This window comes from Hyalella azteca, unplaced genomic scaffold (genome assembly GCF_000764305.2).
Source record: "Hyalella azteca isolate HAZT.00-mixed unplaced genomic scaffold, Hazt_2.0.2 contig6811, whole genome shotgun sequence".
Lineage (NCBI taxonomy): Eukaryota > Metazoa > Arthropoda > Malacostraca > Amphipoda > Hyalellidae > Hyalella > Hyalella azteca.
In genome coordinates, this window is record NW_025936959.1 from 454,529 (window position 1) to 466,939 (window position 12,411).

Genomic DNA, 12,411 nt, shown 5'->3' on the forward strand with positions numbered 1-12,411 from the left:
GATGATGATGTTCAACAATGTTGGTGATGTTCAACAATGTTGATGATGTTCAACAATAATGATGATGTTCAACAATGTTTTTAATGTTCAACAATGTTGGTGATGTTCAACAATGTTGATGATGTTCAACAATGTTTATAATGTTCAACAATGTTGGTGATGTTCAACAATGTTGATGATGTTCAACAATCATGATGATGTTCAACAATTATGATGATGTTCAACAATGTTGGTGATGTTCAACAGTGTTGATGATGTTCAACAATGATGATGATGTTCAACAATGTTGATAACGTTCAACAATGTTGATGATGTTCAACAATGAGCACCTAAAGTACGAGCACCTCATGATGTTCAACAATGAGCACCTAAAGTACGAGCACCTCATGATGTTCAACAATGAGCACCTAAAGTACGAGCACCTCATGATGTTCAACAATGAGCACCTAAAGTACGAGCACCTCATGATGTTCAACAATGAGCACCTAAAGTACGAGCACCTCATGATGTTCAACAATGAGCACCTAAAGTACGAGCACCTCATGACGTTCAACAATGAGCACCTAAAGGATGTGTATTGTTGTTGTAAATCATTCGTTAATATAATATTTCCTGTTTTCTTAATTCCATGAAACATCAATTCAAAAACTTTACGCAGCTGCCTTACAGATGCTATAAGTAAGTGTAATTAATATAATTATTAATTTAATGTGATTGATTACTACTTCATAATTATCCCTTATAATTAATGCTTTTAGTCAGGATTTAACAGCGCGTTCTGCATTTATTAATGTCCAGCCTTCCGTTATTTATCATCGTAAAATAAATAATTTATAAAATAAATAAAATATAATAAATAAATATAAAATTATAAATAAATAACAGCAAATGAAGTATTTAATTGAATTCATCATTTCTGGCTTCTCCAGCATATAAGCCAAATATGGGGCTTAATTTTCTGCATATTTACTTAATTTATTTATAGTATTTATTGCATAGCAAAATATTCTCACTCAGAGTTGCAGGTGAGAAATAAAGTAATGTTTCCTACTCATCTGCCTGTATTAGTCAGGCGTGTGGAGTGGCACGGACCACTTGGTTCTCTTAGAAAAACTACATAATTAATTGAGATTATTCAATTTTTGAATGTAGCTCACACAAGGGCTGGCTACAGGATGAAGGCGTGGTTTAGGAAGGCGGAGCATCAAGGATCGATGTGGCGTGGTGGTGATGGAGTTTCTCCGATGATGGTGGTGAGGAACTTCAGTAGTGATGAAGGTGGCGCCACTGGCCCGACCAGAGCAATTCTCTGCTGAAGGCCGACGTTGGCGCACCGCAAAGCGGCCAAGTAGGGAGAAATTTAGCCGCGGATTATCGGAATATTAACGCGAAATTTTGCCGAAGATGGATCGTCGTTTATTAATTTATTCGTTATCATTGACGGATAAACGGAGGCACTCGATAAACGATGATCAGCTCTCTATAATTGACTATAAATAATACTATTTCAACAAGCCTTGAGGCAACGTAGACAAACCCAATCAAAAGTAAAGCACTAAAAATACTATAATTTTATAAATAATAATCAAACAGCGACGCCTGATCAACGGCCCGATGATATAGTCAAACTTAATCAGTATAAATATAGTCATTTGCATAAACAAAACGTACGCAGTACAAATATAATCGTTTGTATAAAGAACAAGCAAGTATGGATGCCTGATCATCGGCCATTTAGAACCAACGTACAAGACTCGATGCTTGCCAATCGTGACGCGTACATCAGTCCAACGAACGTACGCCTCGGTGCCGATGACGGCCGAGGTCACGGTTGCCGATGAGGGCATACGACACGGCGCCGATGACGGCCGACGACACGGCGCCGATGACGGCCGATGCCGCGGCGTCCTTGACGGCCGACGACACGGCGCCGATGACGGCCGAGGTCGCGGTTGCCGATGAGGGCATACGACACGGTGCCGTTGACGGCCGACGCCGCGGCGCCGATGACGGCCGATGCCGCGGCGCCCTTGACGGCCGACGACACGGCGCCGATGGCGGCCGAGGTCGCGGTTGCCGATGAGGGCATACGACACGGTGCCGTTGACGGCCGATGCCGCGGCGCCGATGACGGCCGATGCCGCGGCGCCAGATGACGGCCGACGCCGCGGCCCGATGTCGACCGATTGAGCGGGGCTCGCGACGAGCCTGCTTGACATCGTGGCGAGCCTGCATCGCTATCGCCGCGGCGCGCTCGGCGCCCACAACTTCGACTCCATCCGCCATCACTGCCATATCGGTGAGCATGACAGTTTTTTCTTAACTATTTTAATTTATTTATGTGATACTAACCATTATGTATGACATGCCATACATTTTTCAGAATATTGTGCACCTCTAATATAGTTTCCGTAATTGTGAAATTTGCTATTGTTCTGGGTTATGATGGTTTCATCCATTGCAATATTGAGACAAAAAAAGTAAATCGTAAATAAATTTTATGATTATGATAATCATTGCACCATGACCTCTTTTTTGATTTATCGGTAAATTTTTGATTTATCGGTAAATTTAAAAACCGTTTAATATAGTCACCGTTGATGTTTAATGTAAATAATTGGATGAGCATACAAGTATTTCGACAGTTCGAATCATTCGCAGAATATACAAGTACAATTTGAATGTACATTTGACAATTACAAAATATTACATAATTCAAATACGTATATTCGTCGGGTTGTACATTAATTCAATCGTATAATCGAAATTAGCAACTGTCATTAAAGTTTCAATGTGGTGTCGTTTATTTTTGTGAGATAATGAATTCATATTCAAGATTAATACTAATTTATAATATAGTTAACAATAGTTAACTCCGTAACGGAGTAAAGTAGATTTTTAGAAATAATTTCAAGCATTAATCAATTGAGATGAATATTATTGATAATTAACGGTTTAAAAATTATCTATCAGTAAATTTGATGGCAGAAATGTTTATGAAGTTCCACACCTTGAAACGGTTTCAAAACGTATCGCAGATTAAGATTATTTTTACGAAATTAAACTCAATAATGTCATTTTTCAATCATGACATATGATTAATTCGAATTTATTGAAAATCTCCAATAATACATTACGCCGTCGCCATCTTGTGGCTTGATATTTAATTAGAAATTACTAATTTTGAAATTAGAAGTTTCGTTGTCATGAAGCCACAATTCGAGGAGTGATATTTCGATGTGAACCCTAGAAACACGTTAAAAAATATAACTCAGTACTCACTGCAGTGAGTGACAGAGAGCGCATTTTCTCGTCGACGAATACGTGAAGTCACGGACGGACAGACGGACGGACAGACAGACAGACAGACAGACAGACAGACGGAAAATGGTGAGCACAATTAGTGCGTTTTTTCCATAAGTGAGCAAATGCGTTAAAAAAGCTGGGATGACAAAATTTTTCAAGTAAATTAAATGTTATTTCGAGCTCGTCAGTTGAAATTTCTATTTTCGTTTATGAATGTTGGGGGAAAATTTATCGGTGGAATAAAATAAAATAAAAATAAGATTTTGAAGCCATGGAGCGTAAATCTACGTTATCGATGTTGATTTTGCTTTAAAGTTTAGTTATAGTCAAATATATAGCAACTATATAGCAAAATCCACAATCCCTAGAAAATATATATTAAAATTTACTATAAATATATAGCAAAATAGCAATATATATATAAATTAACATTATATATATAGCAAAATTAACAATATATAGCATATATTTATATCAAAAGCAACAATGCAAAGCATATATATGGCAAAATCAACAACAGATAACAAAAAATATAGCTAAATCAGCTATAAAATCTGCATTTATAATTTACTTTGCTTTATATATTCGTATAGTTTTCACAAATTTGAGGCGAAGTAATTAAGTGCAAGAATTCTAAGTTTAACATCTCATCAATATTTTCAAGGCATTATGCAGGTTGAAATTCTTTAGTTAAATTATTATTTCGCGAATTGTATTGTATTTGTATTTTTCAAGTAAGAATTGCCTAAAGTGTTCAAGTACATCATATATTGCGGAGGTTAAGTCACCATCTTCAAGTTTCTATTTAACGTACTGCATTTAAGAGAAAGAGTTTATCTCTGTTAGCTCAACGAAGAGAAATATATTGTGATGAACCATCCGGAAAGTTAATTGTTTAAAACCATTCTTGCATTATTCATTGAAACTTCTAGAATATTTACGCAAATCATCATATTCATTACTAATATTTGCAGTTTTAAAACAGATTTGTGTTAAATAGTATACAAGTTATACTCTGAAAATTTGAAGATAAAGGCAAATGTGACCGTTGAGCTGAGGAAACTTGAAATTAATATTTAATATCATCATTTCAACATTATAATTTTTCAAAATATAATTGTTATAATGATTTGAGTTGAAAATATACCAATAAAAATGTTTCGAATCTAGAAACAAAGATCAAACTAATATCAACTTAATTTAATAATTCATATTATCAAATTGAATTTATAATGGATATGCTAATGCAACTGCCACTTGTAAGTCCAACATCGATTGATGTTTCTTCCCATTTTACTGCTGCTTGCATTTCTGCTCCAATTTCGTTCCTAACTGACGCCTTCAACTTCCTTTCCTCATTCCCCTTTCACGCGCAGCGCCATATGGCGTCACGTTCCCCTTTAGCCAAGTCCCCCTTCACACCACCTGCTCTATTTCATGCTAGTGTGCAGACGCCAGCCGCCATTATTCTTCTCTTTATTCGTCTTCTACTTGTTATTCAGTCTTCTATCTCTGGGTTCTCATGCGAAACTAATCAAAAATTAAATACAAATGGCGAACGGAAGTAAAGTAGATACATCTCTGTTGCGATCTATGATCAATTGTTAGTCTCTATTTCATCCTCTCCGTATATCTACTTCTCCATTTGCTCATCATATTTTCCTTCGAAATGACAATGAACTAACTGAAATGCGAAACAATAATAGGGAATCTTAATCGGGAAGTTTTCAAGGCTTACTTGTAAGAAATACTCTGATCGTATTTTGGTAAATCCACCCCAAATTTATAGCCGAGTATTCCGTTGAAGCTTATATTGAAGAATGACAGCAAATGCGTTTCCCAACTTATAGTAATACTTTATATTTGAAAGAATATTGTGTACATGAATATTGTGTGAATAATTAATAAGAAAATAAAAACAACGACTGTTGTGCTGTTGAACGAGGACATGTCGCTGATTTTACAAGTAATTTTCTCCATATAAATGAAAAATGAGATGATTAATTTCCAATCAACTAGTTTCTGTTTACATAGAGTAAACAAGTTTTTCTACGACGGAAACTTCTTTTTGATATTTCCTGTTCTTTGCTCACAACTGCACGTATAAATACGCTCTCATTTCCGAGCCGTAATAGACTTATGAGTAATTACTCGTCGAAGAAGCCTAGCGTTCTCGATACATTAATCTAAAGCTTCAGCTTTTGCCTCATTGGAACCCAAACAAGAATCATGTTCGGCCAACCGGGGGTCAGTGGTCGGCCGCCGCTGATTCTGCTCTACCAACGGTCGGCCAACGCCGATTTTGCACTGATTGTCTGCTAGTGATGCCATCATGCGCCCGTCCACAATCCGTCTGTGGCCTCGGCAATCTCATAAGCTGGAGTGTCCCGTAACGAAGTTAGTTCCTTGGTGGGAGTTGCAGCGCCTCAACCTCGGCAAGGCGAACCGCTGTTGCGAACTACGTGTACCGCTGTTGCGAACCCCATGTACCGCTGTTGCGAACCCCATGTACCGCTGCTGCGAACCCCATGTACCGCTGCTGCGAACCCCATGTACCGCTGTTGCGAACCACGTGTACCGCTGTTGCGAACCCCATGTACCGCTGTTGCAAACCCCATGTACCGCTGTTGCGAACCCCATGTACCGCTGTTGCGAACCCATGTACCGCTGTTGCGAACCCCATGTGTACCGCTGTTGCGAACCCCATGCACCGCTGTTGCGAACCCCATGTCTCGCTGCTGCGAACCCCATCTACCGCTGTTGCGAACCCCATGTGTACCGCTGTTGCAAACCCCATGTACCGCTGTTGCGAACCCCATATGTACCTATGTTGCGAACCCCATGTGTACCGCTGTTGCGAACCCCATGTACCACTGTTGCGAACCCCATATGTACCGCTGTTGCGAACCCCATGTACCGCTGTTGCGAACCCCATGTACCGCTGTTGCGAACCCCATATGTACCGCTGTATCGAACCCCATGTACCACTGTTTCGAGCCCATGTACAGCTGATGCGAACCCCATATGTACCGCTGTTGGGAACCCCATGTACCGCTGTATCAAACCCCATGTACCGCTGTGTTCGAACCATGCATGTACCGCTGTTTCGAACCAATGTACCGCTGTTTCGAGCCCATGTACCGCTGTTTCGAATCCCATGTACCGCTGTTTCAAACCCCATGTACCGCTGCTGCGAAGCACGTGCACTGCTGTTGCGAACCCCATGTACCGCTGTATCGAACCCCATGTACCGCTGTTTCAAGCCCATATGTACCGCTGTTGCGAACCACGTGTTCCGCTGTGGCAAACCCCGTGTACCGCTGTATCGAACCCCATGCATGTACCGCTGTTTCGAGCCCATGTACCGCTGTTGCGAACCCCATGTACCGCTGTTGCGAACCCCATGTACCGCTGTTTCGAACCCATGTACCGCTGTTGCGAACCCCATGTACCACTGTTGCGAACCCCATATGTACCGTTGTATCGAACCCCATGTACCGCTGTTTCGAGCCTATGTACCGCTGTATCGAACCCCATGTACCGCTGTTCCGAACCCATGTACCGCTGTTTCGAACCAATGTGCCGCTGTTTCGAGCCCATGTACCGCTGTTGCGAACCCATGTACCGCTGTTGCGAACCCTATGTCCCGCTGTTGCAAACACATGTACCGCTGTTTCGAGCCCATGTACAGCTGTTTTGAACCCCATGTACCGCTGTTTCAAACCCCATGTACCGCTGTTGCGAACCCATGTACCGCTGCTGCGAAGCACGTGCACCGCTGTTGCGAACCCCATGTACCGCTGTATCGATCCCCATGTACCGCTGTTTCGAGCCCATGTACCGCTGTCGCGAACCACGTGTTCCGCTGTTGCAAACCCCGTGTACCGCTGTTTCGAACCCATGCATGTACCGCTATTGTGTACCCATGTACCGCTGTTGCGAACCCCATGTACCGCTGTTGCGAGAGTCGCACAAACTTTGTTGAAAACTGCTGGCGGTTAACCGTCGGCTATTATATATTCATCTGCAGAAGGTTTCTGTTGTCTAGATCGATGTTATATAATTTCGCGCGTAACAAAAGAAAATCGATGTATTAAAACAAATGCATATTTACACTAACTACACCATGAGATGTTCCATATGTTGAAAGTGAATGTGTAGAGCAAATATAATCAATGCTAAAGTTAAAGAAACATAACTGAAGGATTAGAATTGGTCACTGAAAATCATGGACGGCTTATCGATGGCCGTTTAAAAGACGATGCTTGGCCTCCGATGGCTTGAAATAACGATTCGCAAAATGGGTTCCTATCACGGAGCAGGAGCACAGCTTGCGCAACGAAGGTTGCGAAAGGTTGCGCTGAAATGGCGAACGTAAGAATTGGCTTGCGAAATTCAAGTAGCATTTATATTTTTGTTCAAGAGAACTTATTTTCATTCAAGTTACTCAATGAATTTAGGGAATTGGTCTTCTCATATCTCACCATTTGTTATTGAACTGGTCATGAGTTCATAACTGAACCTATTTCAAACAAACAATAATAAGAAGGTAGGATAGAAAATAATTTGGAATGCTATTATCAATAAAACACATGGTTAATCTAAATTCAGCTATAAGTTAATGTATTTAGAAATAAAAAATGTTTACACGTAGGGAAGGTGAGCTCATTCAGCAATATGCTTCATTCTGCAACAACAGCGAAGCATCACGCTAATATAACATCAACAAACTTATGGATTTCTCTTCGAATAGGGAATTTCGTTTGATGTTGTGAACTATATATGAACATTCACGATCGTTTTTGATGTTTTCGCTTCGTTGCAGCTTTGATTTTCAACTTCTGCCTCTTCATTGGGAGTTATTTCTTTTAATGGAGCCATTCTGTTTGTGAAGCAAGTAATCAAGGAATTACTTGACTGAACAGGCGAATTGTCAAAGAATATTTGATATCAATGACTTCAGTCATTTTGTTTATAACGTAAAATTTTTCAAATAACTCGTGAAATGTGTGAGCACAAATAAGGAAGAATAGACAAAGTTATACAGGAGGGAAATTTTGCATTCTGGTCCCGCGCTCTGTTTCTTCTGGAGCTAGGGAAATATATACCATTGTAAGCGGAATAATGTTGAAAATGAAGATAAAATGCGCTTCTGTCAATTGAACTAAAAAAAGATAGCGTGTGATAAAATGTAACAAATTTTGGTGCAGCTTGCATTTATATAATATAGCAGCTATAAACACAAACAGAATGATTTTTTTATACACTAGGAACGTTTTAACTAGGAAATCTGCTGCCTGTTGACATATATGAGCCAAAGATCTCAGGCTAAGATTTGCTTCCTAAAACTAATTGATTGATCTTATTTTTATTGGCTAATCCACTGGATTTCAATTAGAGTTATAGACTGAAATTTTCTTATGGGATATATTACTCTCATGGAAGTCAATTGAATATTTTATTTAAAAATTAAGAAAAATGGATTGTTTTCAATTACCTATGGATGCTCCCTCGAGGCAATATTCATCAGAATGTTCAATTATGTAATCAGTTCTCACAGAGTGTTTGGTATCTTTCCCTAGAATTTTTCCTCAAGTAAAGCTCTCAAGCAACACAAGCTCTCAAGCAACGCAAGCTCTCAAGCAACACAAGCTCTCAAGCAACACAAGCTCTCAAGCAACGCAAGCTCTCAAGCAACACAAGCTCTCAAGCAACACAAGCTCTCAGCTCTCAAGCAACGAGCAAAAGTATTCGCAGTATGTCAGGGCGCAGCGCATGTCTTTCACCTGCAAAGTTTTGCATGTGCACTAGAGCCTATAGATTTTTATTTGACAATTTATATCTATAGAAAAATTTCATGGATGTAAGAATTGATCATGAAGAACATTATACGAAAATATTACTGTTGAATAAACAGCATATTTCTATTAGTATTGATACCTGCACCTAAAACTAGATCCACTTTAACTAGAATTGTCCAACGAAAGAATTATAAAAAAATTATGTGAAAAGTCTTTGGCTAACGTTATATTTTGAGACAAAAATTACAATACTTTCATTCTCGCTTGAAAATTTTTTGACAAGTTTGAATTTCAGTTAGAAATGGAAAATCTCCTGGCTAGAATAACGATTATTGGAATTGATTTATTTAGTTACAGTCTTCATTCTTTCAATCAGATGATATAAGCGATAATCGCTTATGCGATAGAAAAAATACGGTTATTTCTTTTTCCGAACTTTTCATCTAAATAACATGGAATTCTGATAGAATTTAATATAAATTTCCACTTACATAAATTTTAATACAAGAAAAAAGTTGTATTCACTGTGCAGCCGTTGCTTTCGCAGGAAACAATCGATGCTGATAGATATTTTGTTTTAACGAAAAGTTGCTGATACAATTAAATTATAAATCTCAAATAATAACACATTTTATTTCATGCAATAATAAGATCCCAGGTTCATTTGTTGGTCACTCAAGTAGTACTAATAAATAATAGAATCATTAAAAAAATTACGAAAGAAAAGGCGTGAATAGAAAGCAAATGCGAGAATAAAATAAAAAATATATGAATGCATTTTATTCATAAACTTGCATGAATAAAAAGAAAATGCATGGAATAAAAAGTTGATAGCGAGATTAAAAATGAAAACAATTTCAACGAGAAGTGAAGCGACCGATTGCTTTAACTATACATTATTACTATACACGTGTGTATTTTCTCTCTCTATGTCTTGACTGCATCTTTTCTTCTTGTTCGATGTGTGTAGAATACAAAATGAAACAAATAGGAACAAAAATAATATAGTGTAATAGGAACAAAAATAATTATTGTTTTTATGAATCTTCAAATATAAATCAATGTTTAAATTTTCTGATTTAATCCATTGCGCGCAGAGGCCAAAATTGAACGCGTATGACTGCTATTGTGAATTTTATTGAGAATTATTTTGTGGACAATTTTTTACGTCACTGTTTATGCAGCTTTTCCTAGATATAAAATAAAACAATTTGGGAGAAAACTTTTTTTAATAATTGTCTAGCAAACTCGACAAAAATTTAATTGTAAGTTGCTGAGTATTAACTTCTGTCAATTAAGGGTTATTTGAAGTGAAGATAAAATGTGAAAAATAAACTGATAAATTGAAGCTTTTTTATGTATGGGATCTTCTAAAAAATTAAACACTCATGTTTAGAAATATTCTTATAGACATTTACAAACTAATTTATTACCATTTTAATTGTGCATTTAGAAAAGTGCTATTCAGTCATAAAATGCTCTTATAATATTATAATTCAAAAAATTTCGCCGTTTACTGGAATGCTTTTGTAGATATTCTATATACTAAAATAGTTTATGTTCCTGTGCACAGGTTAGCTTTATTTCATGGATATTGGTACACATTCTCGGACAAGGTACGCTGTACGCGAGCGCTCGGCGCACTGCAGTGATTGACGTCCCGGTTTTGTGTCCGATGACAAACCCGCGCAAAACACGAGGAAACAATGAGCCTCGTTGACGGCAAGTTCCCATACACTCATAAAGAATCTCAGCGGAATATTATCCTTAAAATACGCCGAAACCTTAGCAGCAGAACAGCCCCTTGCACCCATATTAAGGGCGGGGGAGAGAGGAAGACCGATGCTGCACCCGTTGGCATTAAGAGGGACAGGGAGAGAGGAAGACCGATGCTGCACCCGTTGGGTGCTGGAGAAAAATAGAGAAAAAGATGCCGCGAGAATAGCCGCCCCTACAAAAGACCTGCGATCGATTGGTGCTGCCGTGCTGTGGGTCGATGGGGGCAGAGCAGCAGTTTGTAGCCACGAATATTTATATTCGGCAATGGGCCAAAAGACCGTTCCTGTACAAGGCTTCATTGTGCTGCGCTCTCTACGACCAGAAAGCTGCTCTGCATCTGTGCTGGGCGCTATATTGTTGGAAAGAAGTTTTCTTTATTATTGGCTAGCCAAGCCTTATAGTTGAAATATTCATGAAATCCAGCACAAATACGCTGTTTCATTAGGACAAACAACTTTTTGATGGATTCAACGTATCCTCAATTTCCGTTAGTTTTGCACGAAAAATAATTCATAGATAATGTTCGACTGTTCGTGAATAAACATGAATTAGCATAGGAAGAATCATTCAAAACTGTAATGGAGAAGCGTTTCAATGGAAGACATATTTTTTCAAACACAGGAATTTAAACTGAATATAATTAGCATATACATAAATATTTAGAGTTGAACTGTAAGATTTAACGAGCAAGTTTGCCTGAAATTACCAAACACTACATAAATAAAAATCAAACTCTAAAATCTGAGAAATATGACGCCTATTTCTTTCTTGCGCAATTATTAATTGATTGCAATTTCAACAACATTTAATCTAATTATTCCTGATCATACGAGAAAAGAATTACAGGGTAAAAATCGTGAAAAACAATGAGCTACCCAACATTTCGTTCCATCAGCCATTGCGTGTGCGGCTCGCGATAATCCAATTCTAATCCTAGATTTCGATCACAGGCGACTCATGGGTGGCTGATAAGTGGCCTATAGCTGGCCGTCGATGTTTCCGGGCAAAAGTTTCAACAGTAAAATAAAGATGAGGCTGGCGTAACATGAAGCTCGCTTCTGATTGGCCAACACCTGCTTTAATGACCACCGTCACACCTGGCGTCCTCGCTTCCCATTGGTCAAATTAAATTCGTGCGAACTTTTCCTTAATTAGAAAGGCTGCCATGCCAGTCATTACCTCCAAGCTGCACACTTTTTCCATAATTAATGAGGCATTAACTTTAAATTGAGCCCGTCAAGCCAGGCTATCCTATTAGCATTAGGTCCAGGAAATACGTGGCTTCCTTACTTATTAAGAAAAAATTGAGCAGAAAGGGAGCTTGTCCATTACAATAAGCTACGCCATTAGTGAAGTAACCTTAATATCTATATCAGGCTAGACACTATTAGAAACGCCACAATATACGAGTAAAATGACCGAGAAAACTTGAACCTATAGCAGCCATCAATATATTCAGGTTGAAGTTGGTGGATTTCAACTATAAGCGATAATGTAGATAATGTTTGAAATTGAATAATTTCAC